This window comes from Rhinatrema bivittatum, chromosome 1 (assembly GCF_901001135.1).
Source record: "Rhinatrema bivittatum chromosome 1, aRhiBiv1.1, whole genome shotgun sequence".
In the NCBI taxonomy this organism is placed as follows: Eukaryota; Metazoa; Chordata; class Amphibia; order Gymnophiona; family Rhinatrematidae; genus Rhinatrema; species Rhinatrema bivittatum.
The window spans coordinates 764499418-764513052 of record NC_042615.1 but is presented as its reverse complement, the minus strand read 5'-3'; the positions used below and the strand labels follow the sequence as shown (position 1 = coordinate 764513052).

At 38.9% G+C, this 13635-nt stretch overlaps 1 long non-coding RNA gene across 1 annotated transcript; it reads left to right on the top strand.

Moving 5' to 3' along the window:
• Positions 1–424: 424 nt before the first annotated feature.
• Positions 425–11732, top strand: LOC115077239. The gene is made up of 3 exons (XR_003852973.1): positions 425–583; positions 4859–4901; positions 10750–11732. It is a non-coding gene; the product is annotated as an uncharacterized LOC115077239 (long non-coding RNA).
• The last annotated feature ends 1903 nt before the right edge of the window (positions 11733–13635 follow it).

Genomic DNA, 13635 nt, shown 5'->3' with positions numbered 1-13635 from the left:
CATATCATAATCAAAACTCAAGATTAATGGCAATTTGAAAACTTTATTTTTCAACTTACACAGCAGTTGATGATTATTTGGAAGACATTGATATGAGAGCACAGGTCTAGTCAATGTTTCAAAGTAAGTGACTCACCGGGTCCTTATTTACTCCATTATCTATTACAAAGCGATAATACAATTTGCTTCTCCCTCCCAGGTACAACCCAGAGAGCACTGGAATTAAGTTGGGGTTTTTTTTTTTTTTTTTGGCATATTGTTTGACTAGAGGTGGCTCCAGCTCAGTGGATGATGAGCCACCTCCACTAATCAATATTTTAATGTGACTTATCAGAAAGAGAATCATCAATTATTTACTTAAAAGCCCCTTTGGGATCCCATAAAGGGAGAGGAAGCAGATCCTGCTGAATGAGAGGCGCTGGACTCCTTCCTGATCCTGCTGGTGTGAGTTCACTGGACTGAAGCTTGCTAAATTAAAAAAAAAAAATAATCCTGTGCTTTGGAAGAGCTTCAGCTTGCAGTAACTGAACTTTGACAGGAATGTTCTTAGTGAGAAAAGGAGTGTGTGGCTATTGCTTTGATGGTAAGTGTTTTTCCGTAGATGTGTCTCAAGTGAGTGAAATTAACGGCTCTCTTCTTTTTGTACAGGGAAGGAAGGTGAGAAAGGGTTGGCAGTACTGAAAAGTGATCCCTAGACAAACGCAAGCATTAAGAAAGCATTTCACATTAGAAAAGTACGGAGCTTTGGGAAATTAGATTTCTTATTAATGCATTTATGGAAATAAAACCAACTAAAGGCATCGGGTTAATGGTCGGCCATCTGGTTGTGAGGGGCAGATTTTTATACTGTAATACCACTGTGAGGCCAATTTCTTATCAAGTGGCTCTCCCATCAGCTCTGCTCCTCATGGTGCCAGGCCCTTTGCCTTCATAAAATAATTTAGCAAGCAGTAGCCGGGAGCCCCCTCCACCAATTGTGTATTGTAGTCCATTGTGCATAACAGTGGTCAGGAATCCCTTGGATCTTAGCTATGGGGAGAGATGCATAGAAGAATGTATATAGATGGTGGAATGCTTCTTTTCATCTTTTGCTAGCGAAGCGTGATTGCCCTTATTTTTCTGGTGTCTTCGTCTTATGCCGTACTCACCAGCTTTTGCAAGCTGTTGACAGAGAGATGTAGAGGGGGATTGCAGGAGATGGTTTTTTTCCTGGCCCATCGCTGTATACTGGTGCGCAGGGGGCCCTGAGTTTGAGGCCCAGAGCTGTCTCCTGCTCACTGGCCCAGAAAGGCTGGGAACATTGTGGAGGTATTCTTCATAGGCTTGGGGGGGGGGGGGGGAGAGGAGAGGAGACCCCCACAGAGTGCAATCTTGACATATAGTGCTTGACTCAAAGGCACACTTTTGTCTGGTTCCAAAGAGAACCATGGTCTGTGATCCTCAGCTCTGGATTGTTGTTGCAATAACCGGAGAAAAAGATGGGAAGGGGGTTCAAATTGCAAATGTCTGAGTTACCAAACTAAATAAATGAGGGCATCCAAGATGCCACAATCAATAAAAGGCATCAAAACACAGGTTAATGGTCATCTGTAAACCAGGAAAGAGGGCGACTTTGGCTAATGGGGAAATAGAATAAAAAAAAATGTAATTACAAATTGTTTTTTAGTTTAAGCCCATTTATGTTTCAGGCAGTGCATAGATTTGCTGAGACGCCTAAACTCCATTGTGGGCCAGATTTAAGAACAGGGCAAAAGTCCCGAGGCATCCTTTGCAATTCTGCAACATGTGCAAGTTTTTGTGCCTAGGAGCAAATTAATGCCTTGGAGAAAACATCTGCTATTTCAAAACTATGCAAGCTAAACAATTTGCAACATTTTCTGCAGTTTTTTAGTGCACATTAATTTCAATGAGTGATTTTTCTGTTTAAGCCTTAGAATTGGCACAAATTAAAAATTTGTTATCCATGCAAGATGCATGCAATTGTGGCACTTTTGTGCAATGAATTTATTGATCAGTCCTTAAATTTGGACTCTAATATTTATTTCTTGTGTTCTGAACTGTTTTTTGTTCTGTAGAGTTGAGTTTATCTTAGCCCTGGGGTGGCCAATTTTGGTCCTCAAGAGCCACAAACAAGCCTGGTTTTCAGAATATCCACAATTAACACGCATGAGGTATATTTGCATGGATTGCTTCCACTAGATATCCTTAAAACTACGACTACTACTTCTTATTTCTGTAGCACTATTAGCAGCAGTACACAGATACACATAAGAGACAGCTCCTGCTTTGCAGCACTTACAATCTAAATAAAATATAGAAAAAAAAAATCAACAAGGCTATGATCAGGAAAAGCCAAGATGTAAAAGCAGCCACACATGGGTGGACTTGTAGGCAGTTCTTCTAGTCAGAGAGGGACAGTGAGACAAAAACTCAGAAAGGCTGTTTCAGGCATACAGGAAAGAATGAAGTTGGGAGATGGTGTTAGAGGAAAAGAGCACAAACAAGAGCCTTATCTGATGAATGGAGTTCGAAAGAAGAGGTGCAGGATCAGTGCCGGATTTAATAAACCGGTGCCCAGAAGGAGGGGGCAGGTGTATGTGTGTGTGTTTGTTTCCTTCAGAAATACTTCTAAGGTGCAGGGGAATGTTCTCCTCCCTCACCCTGTATCACCGAGCATGCAGGGACCCTTCTTTCCTGCATCTCTGAATCCTGGCACGACAAGTCAATAGCATATATTGTAGCAATTTTCAAAGGTGCCTAACTTAGGTCTATGAGATTTTAAAAATTGCTGCGATAGTATGTTACATTTGTATTTACATTTTCCTTTGAATATTACCCTGATAGTTTGCATCTGAAGCAATCGGGGGAGAAGTGACTTGCCCAAGTTCACAAGGAGCAGCAGGATATTCTTGCATTTTAATCTGAAAAAGAAATCTAGAAATTTACACAAATTTTGAAAATGTCTGGGTTCTGAGAAAATACCTCTGTTTAATAATAGGGAAGGAGATTTTCAAAGCATCTTCTATTTCAGCTGTTTAAATCAACTGTCTGAAAATAGCCCACTCTCCATATGACTACAAGTCTGCGCCTTGGTCCACAGTGCAGAGACTTTCAGTCACATTCAGAGACTGCTTTCCAGGGAGTGTGCTCAGGTCGGGGGGGGAGTACATGTGCACATGACATTTTCATATCTACATGCATGTACTTTTCAGGCAAAATTCTCCCTACACAGAAAGCACATCTGCAGCAATTTTCAAAGTGAAAGTCTTCACATGCTTCCCTTTGGAAAATTGGTGCAAGGATGATGGGTAAGAAGCATGCACAGATTTTGCACCAATGGGGGCAGGTTGAAAATTGTGCCCTTGCCAAAAGCCTGCAAGTCAGTTATGCTCGATAAATCAGTTTCCTGGAGCTTTCAGAAAAGTGACAAATCCAGTTCTTAAATTTATCTCTTTAACCGGTAAAACCCCACAGTACTTTACTGTAGAACATTTTGCTTGCACATATTTTTTTGTTATTTTTATTTCCTAAAATTAAATCCTTGAGCAGAAAATGTGCCTTTTTTTTTTTAAATTGTGCATACAAACTGTCTTGCAAGTTAATGAAGGCTTTTTTTTCCTACTCTACCTTAGCCAGAATTTTAAAATATAGGAGGCAATTTTCAGTAGCCTGCATAATTGCAAGGTGCATGTGTTCTGTAAATGTGCGTATTTTGTAGCTAACTTTCAAAGAGAAGCTGTCTGGACAGTATCTCTTTGAAAATGAACACACAGTATGAGCGCTAAGAGCACCCCTGTATGACACACCTGCTATACATGAGGGGAGGGGGAAGAATCGTGTGCCTACTTTTGAAAATGTCATGTAGAAATGCTTCTTTCTTCCCTTCCTTGGAATGCCTCTTTTTAAGCCAACTAAAGGTACACACAGAGTGGAAGCCTGCATGTACTGTTAGCCGGCTAGAGGAAGGCAATTTCAGCCAGGTCGTTGAATCCATGCAAATGGCTTTGAAAATTGCCAGGCCTGTAGTTCATTTCCCAACTGGCACTTAGATCATTTCATTTCAATTTCTTCCCATTCATGTCTTCACTCTGCTGGAGTACTGAGTTGAGGGTATCCGGAAGTGAATTGCTGATGTAAAATATGGGTGTAGCCCTTGAGGATGGCCTTTCATGTGCCCAAGAGGGCCATTTTGTTTGCTAAATGATGCATAGGCAACTTTGATTTCCTTTGAAATTAAGCCGAATGGTAAAATATTAAAAATATTCTTCATGTTAAGGATGACCGCTATGCATTTATAAAAGAAAATAAGAATGTTACTGTAAATGTTTCCTACAGTCATTTGCATATGGGGGGGGGGGGGGGGGAGATTGTGATTTTCAAGACTGCATCAGTTTTAAAAACCAGTCTTTCCTTTTTAAAAACATATTTTTTGACATGGTATTTGATTCCAATGGTGCTGTGACAGCAGGAACCAGGCTGCTAGTGTCACTGCAGGAATATAACTCCTTATATGGATGTGCAGTGATGTCACTGCAGGCATCTCATGGCCACAGTAACACTAAAAGCTTAGGTACAATTATTAAAATACTATATTAACACTTTTGAATTTTTTTTTTTTTTTAATGGGGCTTTGTCCAAAATTACATTTTTGTTTAGTGAGAGATTACAGTGTTCATTTACAGAAACAATTACCAAATCTGTAGTGGTCTTCCTCTATATGCCACATTTTCATATTGTGGATGTTCAGCTATAACATTTTTTGTGTCCTTTATTAACTATGAGAAGGTGGAATAGTTCTGGTCTATGCATGGAGCCTTTCAAACATATTTTATTCTCTTCTTTATTTCCACTTATGTAGTGCCTTATCCTCTGGAAAGAAAACTCAAAGGCGTTTATATCAGGTAAAATAATATATCCATAATGTTTATATATTATTTATTATCTTATTTTAGAAATCACTGTTTCCAATAAGTTACTCACAGCGCTGCAGAATACCACAAATCACATCCATAATAAAACATTAATACATATTTACAATAAATATACCATACAAATCATAAAACAATAAAATATTGCAAATAATAAAAAAGATAGGTAAATACAAACACACATAAAAGGGCCAAATTTAACCCCTAATATTTATATTGGAGTCACATAAAGCAAAAAGAGTAAAACACCCAGAAAGGAGCCATGCTAAATTCTGAGGATGCTCACCAGTAATGAATATATGCAAGCCATCGTAATGCAAATGGCAATAAATGCTGACTGAAACAACCAAGTCTTCAGGAGGTCAATATTCAAAAGCCATTTAGGAGGATAATTGAAAAGTTTTCCATCTAAATGGCTAACTGACAATATTAAAAGCCATATATGGCTAAATTCTAGCTGTATAGTGAGTTATGCTGCTAGAATTTAGCTGCATTCCGGGGAGGAGCAGTCAGCCACTTAACTTATGCAGCTAACTGGTGGCGCTGTAGGACTGTCCTAAAGTTAACTGTATAAACATATGTGGCTAAATTTATGATAGCTGGGTATATTCAGCGGTGCAACTGTGCCACTGAATATACCCTGCTAGTTAGCTGGTTATGTTTAGCCAGCTAACTAGCCAAGCTGCTTAGCAGCTGAATATTGGCCTCATGAAGTTTTTAAACACAATACAGTCATGTACTGTGGGGTAGATTTTAAAAGGTTGCGCACGGGCGTACATGTGCGCCCAATTTTATAACATGCATGTGCAGGCGCGCGCATGTTATAAAATCCTGGTTCAGCGCACGCAAGGGGGTGCACAATTGTACACCTTGTGCGTGCCGAGCCGTGCTGCCTCCCCCCCCCCCCCCCCCCCGAAATTGGAGCGGCCTGGAAGGGAACTTCCCTTCCCAACCCTTCCCCTAACCTTTCTCCCCCCTAGCTCTACTCTAACCTCCACCAAAATTTGTATGTTACGTTTTGCACCTGCCTCTGGCACGCGATCCTCTGACACAACGGTAATGGTCGCTCTGTTGGAGGACTCTGGCCCCGCCCCTGCCCCAACCCCGGCTTGCCCCTTTAGTAAAGCCCCGGGACTTACACGCATCCCAGGGCTTTATGCACGTCGCTGGGCCTTTTTTAAAAACAGGCCCGGCATGTGTAACCTTTTTAAAATCTAGCCCTGTGTGTAAATCTTTTGGCATCTGCTTTCATAACTTAGGTGCAGCACCGAAAAAGGCCTGCATGCTTGTTTTCAACTTTACTTCATTAGATGAGGGTATCTGGAGAAAATCTTCTTGAAAAGATCTCAACATATTCCAGAAGCCTTTCACTCAAATAACTATGGCCAAAGCCTTGCAATGCCCTGTGAGTAGAAGAACCAGAATTTCTCATTGTGGATGAAATTGTTGCAAAGATTTATTAAACCTGTTGTACATGAATTCATGTGGGGGGAGAAGGGTTCATACAATAATAGGAATCCCAGATCCCCAGCTTTCCTATTCTCATTAGGAAAGTGAAAAGCCTCACGCCATAACTAAAATAAGAACATTCCCTCCCAAAGAATATAGTACAATTACAGTACATCATAAAAATATGCTATCATAATAAAACATTAATAGCATCAATACAGTGTAAATATCCAAAGCATAGTTGTGGCGATGGGAGAGGAATTGGCGGTCCATGGGATGGGTACTTTGCCATCATCATACCTTTGCATAGGCCTACACATCATATTCCAAACTACTTTAGCAGTGTGAAGCCAAAATATGCAGTCAACTCTAGGATAAAAGAAACTTGCTCTGGACTGGATGGGTAGGGCAGGTAAACAAGTTTAACTGAATAAGTAAAGTGACTTATTTTGCCAACAGATCATTGCTCTACTCTAGAATGGAGACAGAGGAGAGGCATAAAACATGTTGCATGGTGCTTTCATTCCTTTTGGGTTGTATCCTGTAGGATTTTAACATACTTAAGGTGAAAGAATAGGTAGGAGAGAGAGAGAGAAATAAAGTATACAGAAACTAAGATTTTAAAATGGTAACTTTCAAGTTTCTTTCTGATATCAGTATTAATTAAACTAACATACCAACAAAAAAGACAAGGTTCTTAAAAGTGCTAAGACAGACCATTAATGCACTTGAATTAGCACATGTTAATGGCCCATGTAAATGACATTTGGACATTATTTATTTATTTATTTATTTATTATTTATTATTTTGTTATACTGAGTTTCGTGACTAGCATCACATCAACCCGGTTTACAATTAACAATGTGTGTAAGGCAGAGAGTAACAATGTAAATAATATTCCCAATTCAAACTTCAAATACAGTAAAACAATAATAAGGATGTGAGAAAGTTACAATAAAACAGGGAAAATTAACTAGGATCTGGAAAGGGGAGAAATAGAACAAAGAAATATTTACATATCAGCCAAATGCATCAAATAATATAGTTGTATAGCAAAATAAATAAATATGATAGAGTTGTGAAGGATGATAGTATGGTGTTGAGTATGAGTAGGTAGTTGGTGGATTATCATACCCTTTCTCCCTAGTGCATCTCCCTGAATCTGTGTTCATGTCTGTGCATTAAAGAACATGTTTTCTATGGACTAATAGGTAATGAGTGGTTTTTGCAACTCATTACAGCATTAGCAGAGTGTTTATATTAAAACTCTCAAGCTAATTAATGTGCATTAATAGCACTGTTATTGCTTGTGAAAGCATTAGCACACTTCAGTATCAGCCTCAAAGTGTGTAGCACACGATGCACACTGCATTGGTGAATTTATCGACAAAGAGTATTAAACCTTGTTATAGGGCAGATATAGGCAACTCTGGTCCATTAATGCAGCAAACAGGTCGGGTTTTCAGGATATCCACAATGAATATGTATGAGATGTTTCAATGCACTGCCTTCATTGTATGAAAATATATCTCATGCACATTCACATTCATTGCGGATATCCTGAAAACAAGACCTGTTTGTGGCACTTAAAGACCAGAGTTGTCTACCCTTGCTACAGGTTATATCAGCACAAATGTACATTATTAAAAAATATGTTCCATTTTGGGCCTATGGCAAAATTCCTTTGGAAAATAGGTGACGCGCTCCAAAAAGTAGAAAATACATGAATATGTTGGACTGGCATGCATGGATTTTATAAGCTGGCCGAGTTCACGCCCATCTCTGGTACACGTCCAAAATGTAGTGGGGCATAGGTGTGGTCTGGGCAGGGCCTGGGCGTTCCTGAATTAATGAATGAAACTTACACACCCCTACCGTGTAACTTTACATAAAAATATAGGCATGTCGATAGGGTTTTAAGGGTCAGGGTTAAGAGGGGAAAAGGAAGACTATTTAAATAAGGTGGTTAGGAAGTCCTGTCCCTTACCTGGGTAAACTGGGAGCAAAGTGGTTAAACTGGTAATTGCACCAGTGCGTGTTTCTATCAAAGTCTTCCCACTTAGGCAGCAGAGGCGGCATTTGTCTGCACATGCACGTGATCATATAAAATTGTGCGAACAGGTAGCCACATTCAGTCCATATTATACCATGCATGCATGTACATACGTAAGTTATAAAATGGCTGCGGCTCTGGACTATGTGTGTTGCCTCCATGCCGGTATTAAAATTACTGTCAAAGAGTTTTGAGTGAGATGTTGAAGTCATGCACAGGATGCTCCTCTTCCTTGAATTCACTGGACACCTAGGTTGCTCTATCAGCCTAGTCTACTGAGGTGATTCATTCTTTGAACAAAGCGATTGCACGGGTTGTGCTTTTATGTCCCTCTTTCACTTCTCAAGGACAATATGCCATGCGGACCAGTGAGTAGAAGAATCAGGATTCTCAGGGAGTATAGTTTGGAGTAAGTTGGCCAAAGACCTGTTGAACCTGTAAATGAATTTGTGTGTGCATGTGCGTGTGTGTGTGCGCACCTGCGTGTGTGTGTGTGGGGGGGTGTCACACTCACACGCTATGATCTCTTCTGGTAGTGCCATTGCCATAGCTTCAACCCTTTATGCTGAAACAGCAGGAAGCAGCCCCATCCTCACCTCCCTTTCGCCAAGTGGACATTAGTAATAATTCTGCCATCGCATGCACCATATCTGACAGCTCAGTCTTTGCTATTTTCAAACACATGCACCTGGTACCTCCTCCTCACCTTTCACCCACCCATCTATAAGGTCCTGACCTCTAGATTCCCCACTAGTGAATGCCTACATTAAATGAGGCCGCAGCGTTTCCCCTGTTGAGCTGGGAATACCTGTCCTTTCAGCAATATATTATTCCCTGACTTGCAAAATGTGCCATCTATCAACCCATCATTAAAAAAAGAAATGACAACAGCTAATTCAGTGTTCTGAACCTTTCATGTTCTAAAATTAATGGACCATTTGTGATATGTATTTTTTTGGTTTGTGTATTCTCATTGTACAGCTATGGTTTATGGTTATTTATATTTGGAGCTGGGGGTGAGTGCAGTGTGGTAGGGCTCAAAATCCAACTCTCCTTATTGTAATTTTGAAAAGAAGGAAGGTTCTGGTTTAAATGTCTAAGAAGTCCTTTTAGGTTAATGAGGTGTTTGAAACATGTGCAGGAGGAGGAGGAGTTTAATAATTGACTATTTGATTTCAAAACCGAAAATGTCAAACTTTTTACAGAATGTGCTGTGGCAGGGACACAACCATTGTCGCCATCTATCACTGGCGCGCTCTGTGAGATAAAATCGTTGTGCATTAATGGCACTTCCTGGAAGATAACAAGAAGGTTCTGTCACCAACTACAAATAAGAATCTAATTCTCAAAAGAAATAGTGTAAAGCCCTGAGCATCCAATCTAGTAGCAAATATTGAGCTGCACAGAGATTTATATCCAGATCTTGGCAGTTAGATATCCTGGTTCAGGTTTTATGTCATCTTTTATCTTTGGCAGCTTAATTCAGAGGTGTCAATGCTTAAAAACATAGGTAAGGGATATTTTCAGAGGGGAATGAGGGACATACTTTCATCTCTCAATGAAAGGATTCTCTTTGTAATTAAGAACTGAAGAATGTTAAATGTATTTTTGTATCCAAAATAAGAAGCCGGCCCTCTTCCTAAGGATTGATTGGCAGGTCTGCATTATTTGTTCCTGGATTAAGAGGGTAATTGAAAAAGAATGAAAAAACTTTGTATCTTCTTTACACAATAATGCCTCTACAGATTTCATAAGGAAGAGAATGCTGAGAAAAAAAGATTATTCTGTGAAAAGTACTCTATGTGAAGCCATGCTGTAAACTCTCTCCCCAGGATGTACAGTAGGATAAAACTGGATGGTAAACTGAGGACTGCACAGGCTTCCCAAAGTATGGTACTTTAATGCATTTTATTGGAATTTATTTTTGTTGACTAGGAGGTTTAGAAGGTCTGGGATAATGCTTCAATAAGTTGAATGGTTTCTGGCTCCATAAAAGATAGAGAAATGATTTCTTCCTCTGAAAAAACTATAAAAAATTCCTGCAAGTTCCCTATCACTTCATGCATCAATTTCTTCTTTTGTCCATTATCCTCATATACATACTTTCTGTTTCTTATCCATCACTTGTACGTCATCTTCAGACCCCTTTATTGTTTATCATCAAATATGTAGAAATGAGACAATCTTCATATCAGAAGGGAGGGGATCAGAGGCACATCAGAGACTACAGTAGCTTCTTTAGCAACCAAATACCAGTGGCCATGTTTCCTTGTGCACTTTCTGACTGCTTACATTCTGCTCTATTTTGTTTATTACAGGTTAAGCCTCTGGAGGATGTTTCATGCCCTCAGTGATAAATCCTGAAGCAATAATTTGTGCTTGACACTTTTGCAGTTTATATCAAGGTGATACTTACTGCCAGAGCTGTGGAGTGTGACAATGGTGTTTGTGTCCAATTATCAAACGCCATTATCACACTAAATAGCTACTGTTAGGAAACCCGTCCATGCCGAAAGGAAGAACGCATAAAACGATAGATTATCTTCCTCAGCTTGGAAAATATGCGTGACATGACCTGACCCTGCTTGCTCAGAATCCGTCTTTCATTTTAACATAAGTATACTGTATCTCTAAGACCAGTAGACTTTTGCTGAAACTTAATGCCACTTTTTTGGTGCTGGCTGCAGTGTATGACAAATATTGTATTCATACCATGCACTGATTTCCTTCTGTAACAGCCTGACAGGCATAATTAGATTCTGCATGTTGGACAATTATTTCATTCTCCCAAATGCCCTGCAGGCCTCCTATTAACAACTGATGATGTTTAATCTATAGACAAAAATCTGCAACTGTTACCTGCTGCCAGTTAATAACAGTAGTTAATTCTAATAGTACTTGATGATAAAAGCTATTGGTCTTTCCAGAAGAAGGTGAAGACCTGGCTCTTTTCTCAGAATCTGTAATTGGTTTAAAGATACATGTACAGAAGTACTAAGGCATGATAATATGTAGATGAAAATCAGTTTTTTAAAGGATCATGATTTTATGTGAGATAAGGGTTTTTACCAGATTGTATTTATCAGTGGGGAGGTTTGACTATTGGGATTGAAAGATCTTTGCTCTGCAGGAGAACCCCCTAAAGAATGTGTAAAATGTATGTTGTACTATTATTTTGTCATATTTATTGTTTGTTTTTATGAATTGTATATATGCTGCAATTGTATAATGATATGGGTGACCCTAACGGACTGGAAGAATGGTTAATAAGATGATATAAATAAAATTTAAAACATTGGTATTTGGCCTATTGTAATGTGGCTTGGTTCTCAGAAAGCCATGAGTAAACTGAATTACAATACTATATAGTAAACCTTCCATACGAAAACAACACTGACTGCCACACTCAATCAGTAACAACCCTACCTATGAAAGCAATACTGCAAATACTACACCAGACCCTAAAACACTAATACACTTCTTATTAGGAAAACAGAGCAAGTCAGGCTGCTCTAGATGCCTACATATGCTAGGAAGTACCTCACCTTGTTCACACATGTAGAACCCAGACAGATCCTCACCATATACAGAACACAGAGACCATATTCAGAATAAAGAGACCATAAAGTATAAACAGAAACATGCAGATAAAAACTGAACTATAAACTGCAACAAGCCAGAATCTGTATTCAGTGCAACAATGGAAAAATAGGAATACTACCAGTCCACTTAAAACATCAAACAATAAAATAAAAAAATATAAGATATCAATCATAATAGTAAGATCATACTATTAAGAAGAATATATATTTAAAAAAAAACACTTAAAAAATTCTTCAAATTTGTCAAACACCAATAAAATATTTTAAAACAGAAGACAGATCAAATAGCACCCAATATTTCACACTGCTTTCCATACCTGGGAACTCTTCATTTCCTATCACTCCAAGATTTTCAGAGGTTAATGTGTATGTTTGTTGGGGGGAGGAGAGGGGGGGGGGAGGCGGTCATCAGCTCACAAACTTCCTCCTGTCTCATATTCAAACATTCTTTAACACACACATATCATATAGCCCTTCTTCATCAGAAATGCCATCCTGTGGTCATTCAGGGGTAAAATACTCCCAAACTGAAACATTTTAGATAAAACTTTAAACACTGAGAATCCCAGGATCTCCCTCACTCAAAACACCTTGTACAACTAGAAGTGAATAAAGTGCGCAATTTTGGGGGTCTCTCCACATAGATAAGGGTTTATGCAGTGAGTGTATTACCATTTACTGATGATATAGTATTCAATGCATTGGATCAACTAAAAGTAAACAAATCTATAGGATCTAAGGTTGTAGATCCCAGAATACTGAAGGAGCTAAAGGAGGTACTGACTTATAGTTTACCTGCCATGTTAAGCGGAGTACAAAACAAATACATAATACACAAAATAACATGGTCTCCCTCCTCAGATTTTAGTAGAATGGACAAATGTTTTAGTTCCATTAACCACAAGTGGGAACAAGAAGGAAGCAGGTAACTACTCAACTCATTAATCAAATTTTAGCAGTGGGCAAACTATGGAAGCAATAATGAAGAGAAAGTTAGTACAGCACCTTGAAATAAGTGCATTACTGGACCCAGACAACATAGTTCCACAAAAGGAAGATCCTGTCAGACCAGTAATATGTTGACAAAAGTGCTGCAACAGAAAGATGCAATAGATATTGCCTATCTGGATTTCAGTAAATAGACTTTGTGCTGCATGGGACACTGGTAGACAAGGTTGACAGTATTGGAGTACAAATTGTAAATTGGATGAAGACCTTGTTGAGTTACACAACACAGAGAATTGTGGTTAATGGCGTTATCTAGTGAAGGTAAAATGATCAGTGTAATACCCTAGGGCTTGATGCTAGGACAATTTCTTTTCAATATTTTTATTAGTGACATTGCATAGGAAGTAAAATATGCTTGTTTGCAGAATAGACACTCTGGAAATGGTGAAAAAAATGAGAGGCATAAAAAACTGGAAGAACTGTTAAAGGTGTGGAGATAAAAACATAATATTTAAAAAGTGTAAAATTATATATTCGGCGTGGAAAAATCCACTAGCTAATCAGTTAGAAGGACAAGAACTGGAAACTGTTAAGAAAGAGATTTAGGACTAATCCTCTTCGATGATCTGAAGGGAAAGCATACAGCATGCTTGA